At 37.6% G+C, this 12,990-nt stretch overlaps 1 pseudogene; it reads left to right on the forward strand.

The window, feature by feature from the left end:
- The window catches only part of LOC149146861 (CBL-interacting protein kinase 31-like), a 39,712-nt pseudogene extending 27,639 nt beyond the window's left edge, over positions 1-12,073 (forward strand).
- Positions 12,074-12,990: the final 917 nt, after the last annotated feature.

Consider the following 12,990-nt stretch of genomic DNA (forward strand, 5'->3'; position numbering starts at 1 on the left):
TTTACCTCAAGAATGAACAACGACTACTAGGTAAATCAAAGGCAATCTACTTTAAGGATGAACAAAAGCTACAACCAGCCACAGGTAAAGCCTTCTCAATTTTCCTCAGGAATGGATGTCAATAGAAACTATAATCATTTGGCTGGTAGATTTGATAATCACAGGAGTTTCTTCAATGGCCAATGTTTCTCGTGTCATAAATTTGGTCACAAAGCAGCTCAATGTGTTTCCTATAAGACAATCATGACTAGAGAAGCTCAAAAACAAAGAAGTATGACTGGGATCACGAAAAGGACCTACAATAAATTTTTTGCCCTTGAAAATGAAATTGAATGTTCTATTTGTAAGAATTTCGGTCATGAAGATTTTGAATGCAGGATCAGGTTTCGGCAAACAACTCAGAAGGAACAAGCCTCAAGTGCCAAAACATGGAGAATGAAAGAACCGCAACCAAAAAGATGTGGTATAGCCTTATATGTGGAAGGGAAGGAAAATCAATGATGCATCGACAGTGGATGTTCAAAACATATGACGGGTGATAAAGAAAAACTTCAGTCATATAGTGCCTTAGAGAAGGAGAAGAGGGTCTCATTTGGAAATGACACCCCTGCACTCATAAAAGGTAAAGGTTCTGTTCAGTTGAAAGAAAAGGTCAAAGATGGAAATGTTATGTATGTTGATGGCTTAAAGCATAATCTATTGAGTGTCAGTCAGATGTGCGATCAAGGAACTGAGGTAATATTTTGATCAAATGGATATAGTGTTCATGATCTTGATACAGGAAAAACAGTGATCAAAGGCATAAGAACTCCAAATATTTTATACATATTCAAAGAAGGACAAAATCAATGCTATCTAAGCAAGAGTGATGAACACTGGCTATGGCACAAAAGATTGGGGCATCTAAGCTTCTCACAGATAAGGAAAGCATGCAAATACCAGGCAGTTTGTGGTCTTCCAGACATCAGAATTCCAGACAATACAATATGCAAATCATGTCAGTTTGGTAAGAAAACCAAAACTAACTTCCCTGAAGGAAGGATCAGCTAGCAGGCCACTTCAACTTGTCCATACTGATGTATGTGGTCCATCTAGGAAAAGGTCACCTCGAGGAGAAGAATACTTTATATTATTCATTGACGACTTTTCCAGGATGTGTTGGATAGGACTTATGAAGCACAAATACGAAGCCTTCGAAAAATTCAAATCTTTTAAAGCCTTGGTTGAAAACGAATCAGATCACAAAATCAAATGCTTCAAGTCTGATAGAGGAGGGGAGTTTAACTCAAACGAATTCTTCTATTTTTGTGAAGAACATGGAATAAGAAGGGAATTGTCTACTGCAAGGACTCCTCAGCAAAATGGAGTTGTGGAAAGGATGAACATAATAGTTCAACAAATGGCTCGTGCTATGATGGATGAATCTGGAACTCCCGCAACTTTCTGGGGTGAAGCTGCATTTGCCACAGTTGTTATTCTCAACAAGACAAACGTCTGGGTGAACAACACTCAAACTCCTCATGAGCTCTGGTATGGTAAGACTCCTACAGTAAAATATTTCAAAATTTTTGGTAGAAAATGTTATATCAAAAATAATAATGAAAATCTTGGCAAGTTTGAACCTAGAGTAGATGAAAGCATTCTCCTTGGTTACTCTCCCCACAACAAAGCTTACAAGTGTTATAATAAAAGGCTTGGAAAAATTGTTGAAAGTATTGATGTAATGGTTGATGAAGAAGAAAACACTCCTAGGCAGGTAAGATCTGAAGATTTCGAAGATGATGAGGACTATCCATCAACATCAAATCAGATTCATGATGAAGAAGAAACCCATGAGGCACCAGAAGAACATATAAGGATAGAAGATAAGACTCCATCCAGGTACGTTCAAAAGAATCAACTAGAATCTCAAATTTTGGGGCAGAAAGAGGCAGGTATACAAACAAGAAGAACAATTGCAAAATATTCAAGCTATTTGGCATTGCTTTCCTCCACTAAACCACAAAATGTAAGAGAAGCATGCAAAGATGAATGATGGGTCAAAGTAATGGATGAAGAACTTGAGCAGATTGAAAAGAATAACACTTAGGAGTTGGTTCCTAGACCAAAAGATAAGAATGTCATAGGGACAAAATGGATATTCAAAAACAAGTTGAATGAAAATGGGGAAGTTATTAAAAACAAGGCCAGACTTGTTTGTAAAGGGTATGCTTAACAAGAAGGAATAGACTTTGAAGAAACCTTTTCTCCCGTTGCTAGACTTGATGCCATCCGAATGTTCCTTGCTCTCTCAAGCTTTCAGAAGTTCAAAGTATTTCAAATGGATGTGAAATCAACTTTTCTGAATGGAGACTTCGAAGAAGAAGTGTATATTGAGCAACCAGATGGATTCATCCTTGGAAATGATCCAAAACTTGTATGTAGACTTAAGAAGGCTCTCTATGGTCTTAAACAAGCTCCAAGGGCTTGATATTATCGTCTAGACAAATATCTTCATCAACAAGGTTTCTCAAAAGGATCAACAGATAACAATATTTATATAAAAATTGAAAATAAAAATTTGCTAATACTTGTTGTGTATGTTGATGATATCATCTTTGGCAGCAATGAAGAAACTATGAGTCAAAAATTTGCCTTGGTGATGTAGAAAGAATTCGAAATGTCCTTGCTTGGAGAACTGACATATTTTCTTGGATTACAAATCCAACAAAATGAAGGCGATATCTTTTTATTTCAAACCAAGTACCTCAAGCAAATTCTGAAGAAGTATGGCATGGAAGATTCGAAACTAGTATGTACCCCTATGGTTACAGGATGCAACCTCAGTGCAAATGATAAATCAGCAGCAGTGCATCAACCAACTTATAGATCCATGATTGGAAGTCTGCTCTATTTAACAGGTACCAGACCAGACATCATGCATGTAGTAGATATGGTTGGAAGATTTCAGGCAAATCCTAAGGAAACTCATCTTCAGGCAGTAAAGAGAATTTTCAAGTATCTTCAAGGAACTCAAAACTATGCATATGATATCCTAGAGATACAGATCTCACTCTTCATGCTTATGCAGATGCAGATTGGGCTGGAATCGTGGATGAAAGGAAAAGCACTAGTGGTGGTGCATTCTTTATGGGTTCCAGATTAGTATCTTGGTTCAGCAAGAAACAAAGCTCAATTGCATTATCTATAGCTGAAGCAGAATATGTGGCTGCTGCATCTTGTTGCACTCAACTCCTTTGGATGATGCAAACTTTGCAGGATTTTCAAATCACTTGTACTCCACCTATCCCCATCTTATGTGATAATACAAGTGCTATCAGTATCTCAAAGAATCCTGTCATGCATTCAAAGACTAAGCACATACCGATCAAGTATCATTTTCTTCGGGAACAAGTGTTGGAACAAAAGGTCAAATTGGAGTATGTTCCCTCTAAGGAACAAGTTGCTGATATTCTCACCAAACCACTGCCCAGGGAAACTTTTGAATACCTCAGATAGAAGCTGGGAGTAGTTGATGCATCATCTTGCTGTTGAAACTTGTCTGTTTTAGAGAAAAGTGGGTGTACGCGAGTTGCTTGAGGAGGATCCGCGTACATACACCGGTTTATGCAGAGACTATCACGTATATGGTAGTTTGAAAGAAATCAGTGGGGACAAACTTTGGTTGAAAAGAGTCTGATATGGGTCTGACAGAGACCATCTGGCACAGGTTCAGGGGGAGCAGATAATCTTCTAATAATGCATTGTTGGCATTATCTTAGAAGCTTTTGGTTCAAGTACACAACTGTTGTTGGTTTCAGGTGGAACAAATGCAGAGGGAGAACAGAAAAAGAACATGGTTGCTGATCTGAACAGTGATTGACATATGCTGCTAATATCAGCTATTGGTGACTTTCATAAGTATTGCTCTAGATATTTCGTCTCTATGTCATGTATATCTTCTATTATTATCAAGGTCATGTAACGGCCTATTTTGGTTTCCCCACTATGCCTGGGATGATTGATGTAATGTACTTGGTTGTCATATGTAAATTTTTATGTATCCCCACTTGGTTGGGTGGATGATCCCCACTTGGTTGGGTGATGGATGTATGTATAGAGTCTTTTGGTGATAGGAAGGTCATTTATGATGTATAAGTCATGGTTCTTCTTGAAGAACATATTTTTGCAGATCTCGCCTACAGTCAGGGGGAGCATGTTCAACACAGCAGAGCAGAGATTTCAGCATGTACTGAGGGGGAGCACAACCCTTTTCCCTTGATGACAAAGGGGGAGAATGACTTGGAGGACCTTGGGGTTGCCATCAAGTCCAAAGGGGGAGATTGTTGGCATTATGACACAGGTTTGGCGCTATGGCACAAATGTGGCACAGGTGTTGTCCTTGATGGCAACTCACTTTGGTGACAGATCTCAGTTCAGGCTCTCAGAATGAAAGAAACGATATATACGCAGGTTCACCTAGACGAAGACGCGTATACACGCGGGTTAGACGTTCCAAAGGCACGTATGCGTATACATGCACTTTCACGCAAGGAAAAGCGTGTACATGTTGGAGAACTTACTTTTCGTCCATGGTATTTAGTCCTTGGTAATTGAACCTATGGTTTTGGGCCATAGTATCTCGTCATAAGTGTTGATCCCAAGTTTTGGGTCCATGACCCTGTTTTGTTTTGTTATGGTTTTGGACCGAGGTATTGTGAAAGGCCTAAGACTATAAAAGATGAAGGAGATCATTTGGAAAAGGATCATCTGAATTATTGAATATCTAAATGTACTAGATCTGGAATACTAGTGATTGGGTTATGGTGCAGATCTGGATCTGAATGAAGGAGGAACTTGAGCGCAAGGAGAGGATAAGTTCTATTGATGGATCAAAATCTTAAGGCTTGAATAATAGTATCTTTGTATGATTTTGATATGTTATATGTGGCGCATGCTTGATCTATAAATCTGGTAATCTGGGTTAACTTATGTTTGAATGTTTGAAGGAGTGAATTATCCTTTATATATCTGCATGCAGGTTCAGTGAAGCGAAGGTGCGTATACACGCTGGTTTTGTGAGTAAAAACAACGTATATGCAGGTTGGTCCAAACACAGAAGCGTATGCATGCAGGTTTCTGGTTATTGAAGTAGCGTATGTCTCTTGAGTTGTGTTCTAGCTGCTTCTGTTTATTGCTGCAGTGTTCTGGGTTCAGAATTTGGTGTGTGGTTTCTGTTACTGTGTCTTGGGTACAACTGTCAGAGAAGTGTCTACTTGATTCAGTTCTAATTGGTGAAAAGGATATTGTTTGATGTAGAAATTCTTGATGATTGATTGATGTTCATGGATCTAGTCTGAAAATTTATGAAACATGGTCCCTAGAAGAAAGAGAAGGTTGTAACCTTCTGTAGGCCAGCACCTACGTACTAGAATCTTGGCTAGTGCAAAAGCTAAGGGGGTTGTAGCTCCCTTCCAGGAGAAGCTGGAGAACGAGAGAGAGTTGTAGTTCTCTGCAGGTTGCAGCCTATGTACTGGTAAAAGACTGCACAAGTACAGAACCTTTGTAAAAAGAAGTTTCTAATTGAAAAATATAGAGACATATTGCAGCAGGTGGTTTTCACCCACATTGGGTTTCCACCTTACATCTTATGTTCTTGTGTGTGACTGTCTGCTTTTTTCTTGTTCTTGGTTATTGTTTCTATGGTTCTGACTCACAGATTTAAAATCAACATTTGAAGATTAATTAATTTACAAGTCTGTAAGATATACGGAGGTTTCCTTTAATAAAGTTGCGTATATACGCTGGTTTGTATAACTAAGTAGTGTATACAAATCTGTGAAACAATTGAAAAGAATTGTCCTGATAATACTGATTCACCCCCCCCCAGTATTATTTCCAACAAAAGGTCATAATCAGCACAGATGTGCAGCTCATAGAAGAGGAAGCATGGGATGAAATTTTATAGAAGAAAGTCAATGTCAAAGCATGTATACCACATGAGGACAAAGAGGAATTAACAATAGCAAGAAATTCTTCAACAATGACTCCCTCTACTCCTATTCAAACGCAACAAAGAAGGCAGAAAGGAACACCATCAATAAATAATAAGATAGTGTCACGCAGTCAAGCAAGTGCTTCTCTAAGCACACCGCAAAGCACAATACCAAGTGACATGTCAAGCCTATCTTCAACACGCATAAGAAGACCAAAATTCATAAATTTAAATGAAATTTATGAGCAAGATGAAGTTGATAGCAACGCTAGTGTGAATTCATTATTTTCTTTGTTTTGTCATGTAGATGACCCAATCCACTTTGAAGATGCAGTCAAAGAAGAAAAATGGGTTTCAACGATGGAGGAAGAAATAGAAGCAATAAAAAAGAATGACACTTGGGAGTTAGTGGACTTCTCGCAAGGAAAACAAGTCATTGGAGTGAAGTGGGTCTATAAGACCAAGAGCAATGTCGATGGTAAGATTGAAAGGCACAAAGCAAGGCTAGTTTTCAAAGGATATAAGCAGTAGCATGGAAGAGATTATTTTAAGACATTTGTGCCAGTTGCGAGGATGGAGACAGTGCATAAAGTTGTGGCGACTGTCGCGCAACATAAATGGAAAGTGTATCAAATGGACGTAAAATCAACGTTCATAAATGGAGTGCTGAAAGAGGAAGTGTATGTTGGGCAACCACCTGGTTATGAGGTAGAAGGCTAAGAAGACAAAGTGTATCAGTTGAGGAAATCTCTTTATGGACTGAAGCAAGCACCACGTGCATGGTATAGCATGATAGATGCTTACTTGTTAGACAATGGTTTCGACAATTGTGATGGTAAGCCTACTCTTTACATCAAAGAGAGTGATGGTAAGATTCTTATTGTCATCTAATATGTAGATGATTTGATTTTTACAGGCAGTGACAATTTACTCATTGCTAATTTCAAACAAGTCATGAAGAATGAATTTGAAATGACTGACTTGGGGTTTAAGATATTTTTTGTACATAGAAGTGAAGAAAACAGAAAATGGCATTTTCATTTCTCAAGCAAAGTATGTAGCAGACATTTTGCAAAGCTTTAATATACCAAAAAACAAGCCCGCACCAACTCCAACTATCATCGGGTTGAAGTTGAGCGAAGAAGATTGCAGCAGCAATGTCAATCCGACATTATACAAAAGTATGATAGGTAGCTTAATATATTTGACTGCCACTAGGTCGGATATAATGTATGTAGTAAGTTTGTTGTTGAGGTTCATGGAGACACCCAAGGAGACACATTGGCAAGCAACGAAAAGAATTCTAAGGTATGTTAATGGGACAAAACAGTATGGTGTTACACTGCAACAAGTGATTTCACGTTGGTTGGTTACACTGATAGTGATTGGGTAAGAAGTGTCGATGACAGAAAGAGCATGTCAGGATATGTTTTTCATTTGGGTTCTGGAGCCATTTCATGGGCCTCCATGAAGCAACCAATAGTTTCATTGTCAACAATATAAGCTGAATATGTCACCGAAATAGCAACACTGTGTCAGGTAGTTTGGATGAGACGGATGTTGAGGGATCTTTGCCACGACCAAGAGGGAATGACAACTATTTTCTGTGACAACACATCAACAATTGCATTATCAAAGAATTTCGTTTTTCACAAGAGGACCAAGCATATTGATGCTAAATATCATTTTAATATCATATAGTTGATTAAAAATGATGAAATTGTGTTGCAGCACAGCAGGTCACAAGAACAATTTGCTGATATTTTCACAAATCCATTGGTACGTGAAAGTTTTGTTTATCTTAGAGAGTCTTTGGAAATTGTCAATGGCGACAATTTTGATTAATGGGGAGTGTTGGAAATAATAATCCCAACCACTGCCTTAAACACATTGAAAATCACCATGCTTTCCGAGTCAACTACTGCACGATTGTGATTTTGTTTGTAGGCAAAAGGACTGAAGTCAGAGTAGAACTACAATGTTGACCATTCTGCAACACAACAGAGAAGTTAAGGCACTTAATGAAGTTTGTAAATAAATATGGGCAAACATTCACTCCGCAACTGTTGCCCACACTCCACAACACCTACAAGTTCAGAAAACCAATTACTTTGTAAAATTGCCCATGTTGCGTATTAATTATTTGCTCTGTCATGTATTAATGTCAAATTTGTATGTTGAGATAAATATGGATGTAAAAGTCATTTGTAATGTTGGGCAAGTTAGAGAGCAAGAGTCTGTGAGGTAGTGAGGAGAAAATCATGGAGGAAATATTGGTGGGCGAGTGAAAACTAGTTTTACCGAGTTTTAGAAAGAGTTACTCCGCAAACCTAGTGATGCTTAAATCGCAGTAAGATTTTGTGTTTTCACTTGGAGCTACATCTTCCATTTATCACGCCAATGTATTTCCTTATGTTTTGACATATAATATAAAGTGTGGCTTGTTGCGTTATGGTATTAATCTTTCACAAGTAGATTCACTGCAACCTTTTGTTTTACTCTATTTTTCTGTGAATGAGTTCTGTGTTTTATTAAACCTCTATGTAGTTGTGATTTCCTTGTCGCAACATAAGGCTTACCTTGCAACCGAATTCTGAGTGAGACTCTTCTCCTCTGCCCTCGTAAATTTTTTTCTAACAACCAACGGGAATTCACCCTTCGGCTTTACAAGTGATCGGCGACTGAGGGGATTTAGCTTGAAAGGCAGAATTGTGAGAATGAAGCTTCATAACCGGATTGGAAAGTATGAGTTAGGATGGATTCTCGGAGAGGGGAATTTCACCAAAGTTAAGTACACCATTGATGTGCAAACAAGGAAGACCTATGTTGTCAAAATTACGATTCTCACTACAATATTGTCGATCAGGCAATATTTATGATTCTCTATAGAGCATCACACAATCTTAGTGTATAATCTTGGTGATAAGAGTACCATTTTTGGTGGGTAATTATTCTTCATCAAATACCCTCTATGATTGTCTACCTATCATTATTCTTCCTCCAATACCCTCTATAATTCTCTACCTATCCTTGCACAATCCTTGTGATAAACCTGTCATGCTGAGTAAATCAATATTTAGGATCTTGCATATTAAGATCGTTAACCACCGTGGTATTTTTGTGTGTCTTTTCAAGTCTATAACCAGACTCATTGTGACTCATGCAGATCAAGCGTGAGATATGCAGTATGAAGCTCATCAAGCATCCAAATGTCGTGAGATTATATGAGGTACGTCGTTGTTTTAGATTGCAAAACTCTTATTGACAGAGGCATATTTTGGAAGCATATCTGTTTATTTAAATACCACTGGTTTGGCTCTGTGATAGGTTTTCGCGAGTAATAAGAAAATATATATTGTTCTTGAATTTGTCAAGGGAGGTGAATTGATGGACAAAATTGTAAGTATGATCTTCAATGGTGTCTAACTTCCTTACTGTAATTGCTTTCATTTTTTGCTCTAATATGGTTGACAACAATCTTTTTCCTATATGCAGTTGTATAATGACGAGCTGGATGAAAGCAAAGTGAGAAAGTATTTCCAGCATCTTATTGATGTAGTAGGATATTGTCATAGCAGGGGTGTTTATCACAGATATTTGAAGGTATATATATGCACTAAAAGCTACAATATAATTGAAGTCCAAAGATTCTCAGCACGTTCTATTTGAAATACACATTAATTGTTGAAATTGAATGATCAGCTGCAGAACCTTCTGCTGGATGCAAAATGAAACTTGAAGATATTTGACTTCGGCCTTAGCGCGCTTCCAGAGCAATTTAGGGTATGTCTCTCCAGTCATGGTTGGCAGTAATTTTGATGACAGTAGTTTAAGTAGGATACAATTTTGTTTTAAAAATATAGATTTTTCTCAGTTTAGGGGTGGGTGTTGAATCTATTTTCTTTCTAAACTTAGATTAGAACACTTTTAAATCAAGATCTTACAAAATAAAAAACATCTAATTCATGTGAAAAATTTACAATCCATGAGAGAAATTGTCAACTCATTGGACAACGCTTTTGATGCAATAAGTGTTTCTAAGGGTAACTGTTTATAGTGTGTGATAATGGCCTTTCAGGCAGACAGGTTGCTTCATACCACTTGTAGGAGCCCGAGTTATGTGGCACCCGAGGTAACAACTTATTCACGACTTTGTAGGACCTATCGGAGTTACTCCGAGTTGCAATTGATCAGAATTAGTCCAAATCTTCGTTATTTGGTCAATTTTATTCAATGGAAAAATTATCTTGTATGATGAGTCTAATTCAAAGATTTGGGTTGAGTTTATGCAAGTGAATGCTAACAAAGGATACAATGGTGCTACTACTGATGTTTGGTCTTCTGGGGTCATTCTATTTCTTCGAAGGGAAGGCAGTGGGGTCATTCTATTTCTTCTCTTAACTGGTTGCCTGCCCTTCGAAGACGAAAATCTTGCAGTCCTGTATCAGAAGGTAACTAATTAAACGAAATAGAAAATCACAATCAGGTTAAAATATTTTATTACATCATTCAAATTTGATTCATTGTGTACACTAGATCTGCAAAAGTGAGTTCCAGTGTCCAAAATGGCTATCTACAGGCGCTTGCAAATTTCTCAAGAGAATACTCGATCCCAATCCTAAGGCAGTAAGTGAAAAACCATTAGTTTGAGATTTGATTGAGATAAATTTAATTTTATCGTAGATTTTACAAATATTTAGAAATTAAATGAATAAAAACCATATCAATCTTAATCCTGTAAAATATTTCAAAAATCTATGATCATCTACTCAAATGCTCATTATTCATTATGGTTAATATTTGTGCCGATTGATATACATCTTATAGCTATAGCTGAAATAATGAAAGATGAGTGGTTTAAGCCAGGCTATTCCCCAACGAAAGTTGTGGAGGAGGACACTTGCTTCGATGATGTGGCTGTTGCATTTACAAGGTCGCAGGTATTTTGGTTTTTTTTTTTGTAGGGGAGCAACTTTTTCAATAAGGTTTGTTGTCTGATCATGCTCACATGCATTTATGAAAAGTCTTTACACGCTGGCATGCTTTAAAAGATTCTGATCGAAACTCGTGGTTTTCCACAACCTTGATTTGTTCATTTGCCACGTAGATTGTGTAGATTATTGTGTACAAATGGAACACGTCGTCCCATTCATTTTGGCCGACTTAATGAAAATGATCAACTCTCATCACGTTGAAGTGACAGGGTGGATAGTTGTAACCATGTAAACTATTCAACTTTGTTAGAAAATTTTACCGGGGAGGAGAGGAGTCTTGCTCTTAATTCGGTTGTGGCAAGGAAACTTCAACTAAAATCTTATGTTGGGGAAAGGAAATCGCAACTACACAAAGACTAAATAAAAACACACAGTTCACTCACAGCAAAACAAAGTAAAAGAAAATGGTTGTGTTAAATCTATTTATGAAGGATTAAGACCACATTGCAACATAGCATACTTTTGATTATAATATAAAACATAGAAAAATACATTCTCATGATAAATTGGAGGTTGCTACTTCAAGTAAAACACAAAAGACTTACTGTGATTTACGCTTCACTCAGGTTGCGGAGTAACTGTCTGTAAAATTGGCTTTCACGCGCCCACCAATATTTCCTCCATGATTTCCTTTTCTCCTCACTACTTCACAGACTTTCAAATTGGCTTTCACGCGGCCACCAATATTTCCTCCAGTATTTCCTTTTCTCCTCACTACCTCACAGACTTTCACCCTCTCCTCACTACCTCACAGACTTTCACCCTCTCTCTCGCTCTCTAAATTCCCAACTATGCAAATGATTTTTACATTCATATTTATCTCAATGTACAAATTTGACATTAATACATGACAAAGCAAATAATTAATACGCAACATGGGTGATTTTACATAGTAAATGGTTTTCTGAACTTGCACATGTTGTGGAGAACTTGCAGATGTTGTGGAGTGTGGGAAACAGTCGCAGAGTAATTGCTTTCCCATATTTATTTACCAAAATTCATTAAATGTCTTAAACTCTTTGTTGTGTTGCAGAATGGTCAGCGTTGTGCTTCAACTTTGACTTCAGTCCTTTCGCCTACAAACAAAATCGCAATCGTGCAATAGTTGAATGGGAAAGCACAGTGTTTGTCAGTGTGTTTAAGATGGTGGTTGGGATTATTATTTCCAACACTCCCCCTTAATCACAACTACCACCATTGAAAATTCCCAAACAATATCTGAGATACAAAATAAAAAATAAAAAAAAATCACGTGTCAATGGCTTTGTGAAAATATCAGCAAACTGTCCCTATGACCTGCAATGCTACAACACAATTTAATCATTGTTAATAAACTCTTTGATAAAATGAGATTTAGCATCAATGTGCTTGGTCCTCTTGTGAAAGACATAATTCTTTGACAATGCAATTGCGGATGTGTTGTCGCAAAAAATAGTTGTCGTTCCCTCTTGGTCGTGGCGAGGATCCTTCAACATCCTTCTCATCCAAATTGCTTGACACACTGCTGTTGTTGCAACGACATATTCAGATTCTGTTGTTGACAATGAAAATATCGGAGGGGATACATGGAATGAGATCATTTTACTCGAAAATTTCAGAATAAAGATAGCAAGAAGAGCTACAGATCTTCAATTTCTTAAAAATTGCCGAGACAATAACCTCATTCCCTCTTTCGCTCAGATTAACCGACCTCAAAGAGATAGAACGCAGATCAAAAGAAGGAAAAGGTTTTGAAGACGCCGACAAACAAGTCAGCAACAAGATGGATTCATTCAGCAAACATCCTGATGATGGATCCCCGTTGGGATTTGAAACATTGACAAGTATGAATATTATTGTGGATGCTCCGAGATTCAACTTAAAAGAAATGAACCATAGATGCCTGAAATCCAAAATGAAACTATCGGTTGCTTCTTGGAGGCCCATGAGATGGCTCCAAAACCCAAATGAAAAACATATCCTAACGTGCTCTTTTTGTCATCGACACTTCCTGTCCAATCATTGTAAGTGTAACCAAATACC

Source organism: Pinus tabuliformis, chromosome 9, assembly GCF_031772625.1.
Source record: "Pinus tabuliformis cultivar Carrire ecotype Pingquan chromosome 9, CPIR1, whole genome shotgun sequence".
In the NCBI taxonomy this organism is placed as follows: Eukaryota; Viridiplantae; Streptophyta; class Pinopsida; order Pinales; family Pinaceae; genus Pinus; species Pinus tabuliformis.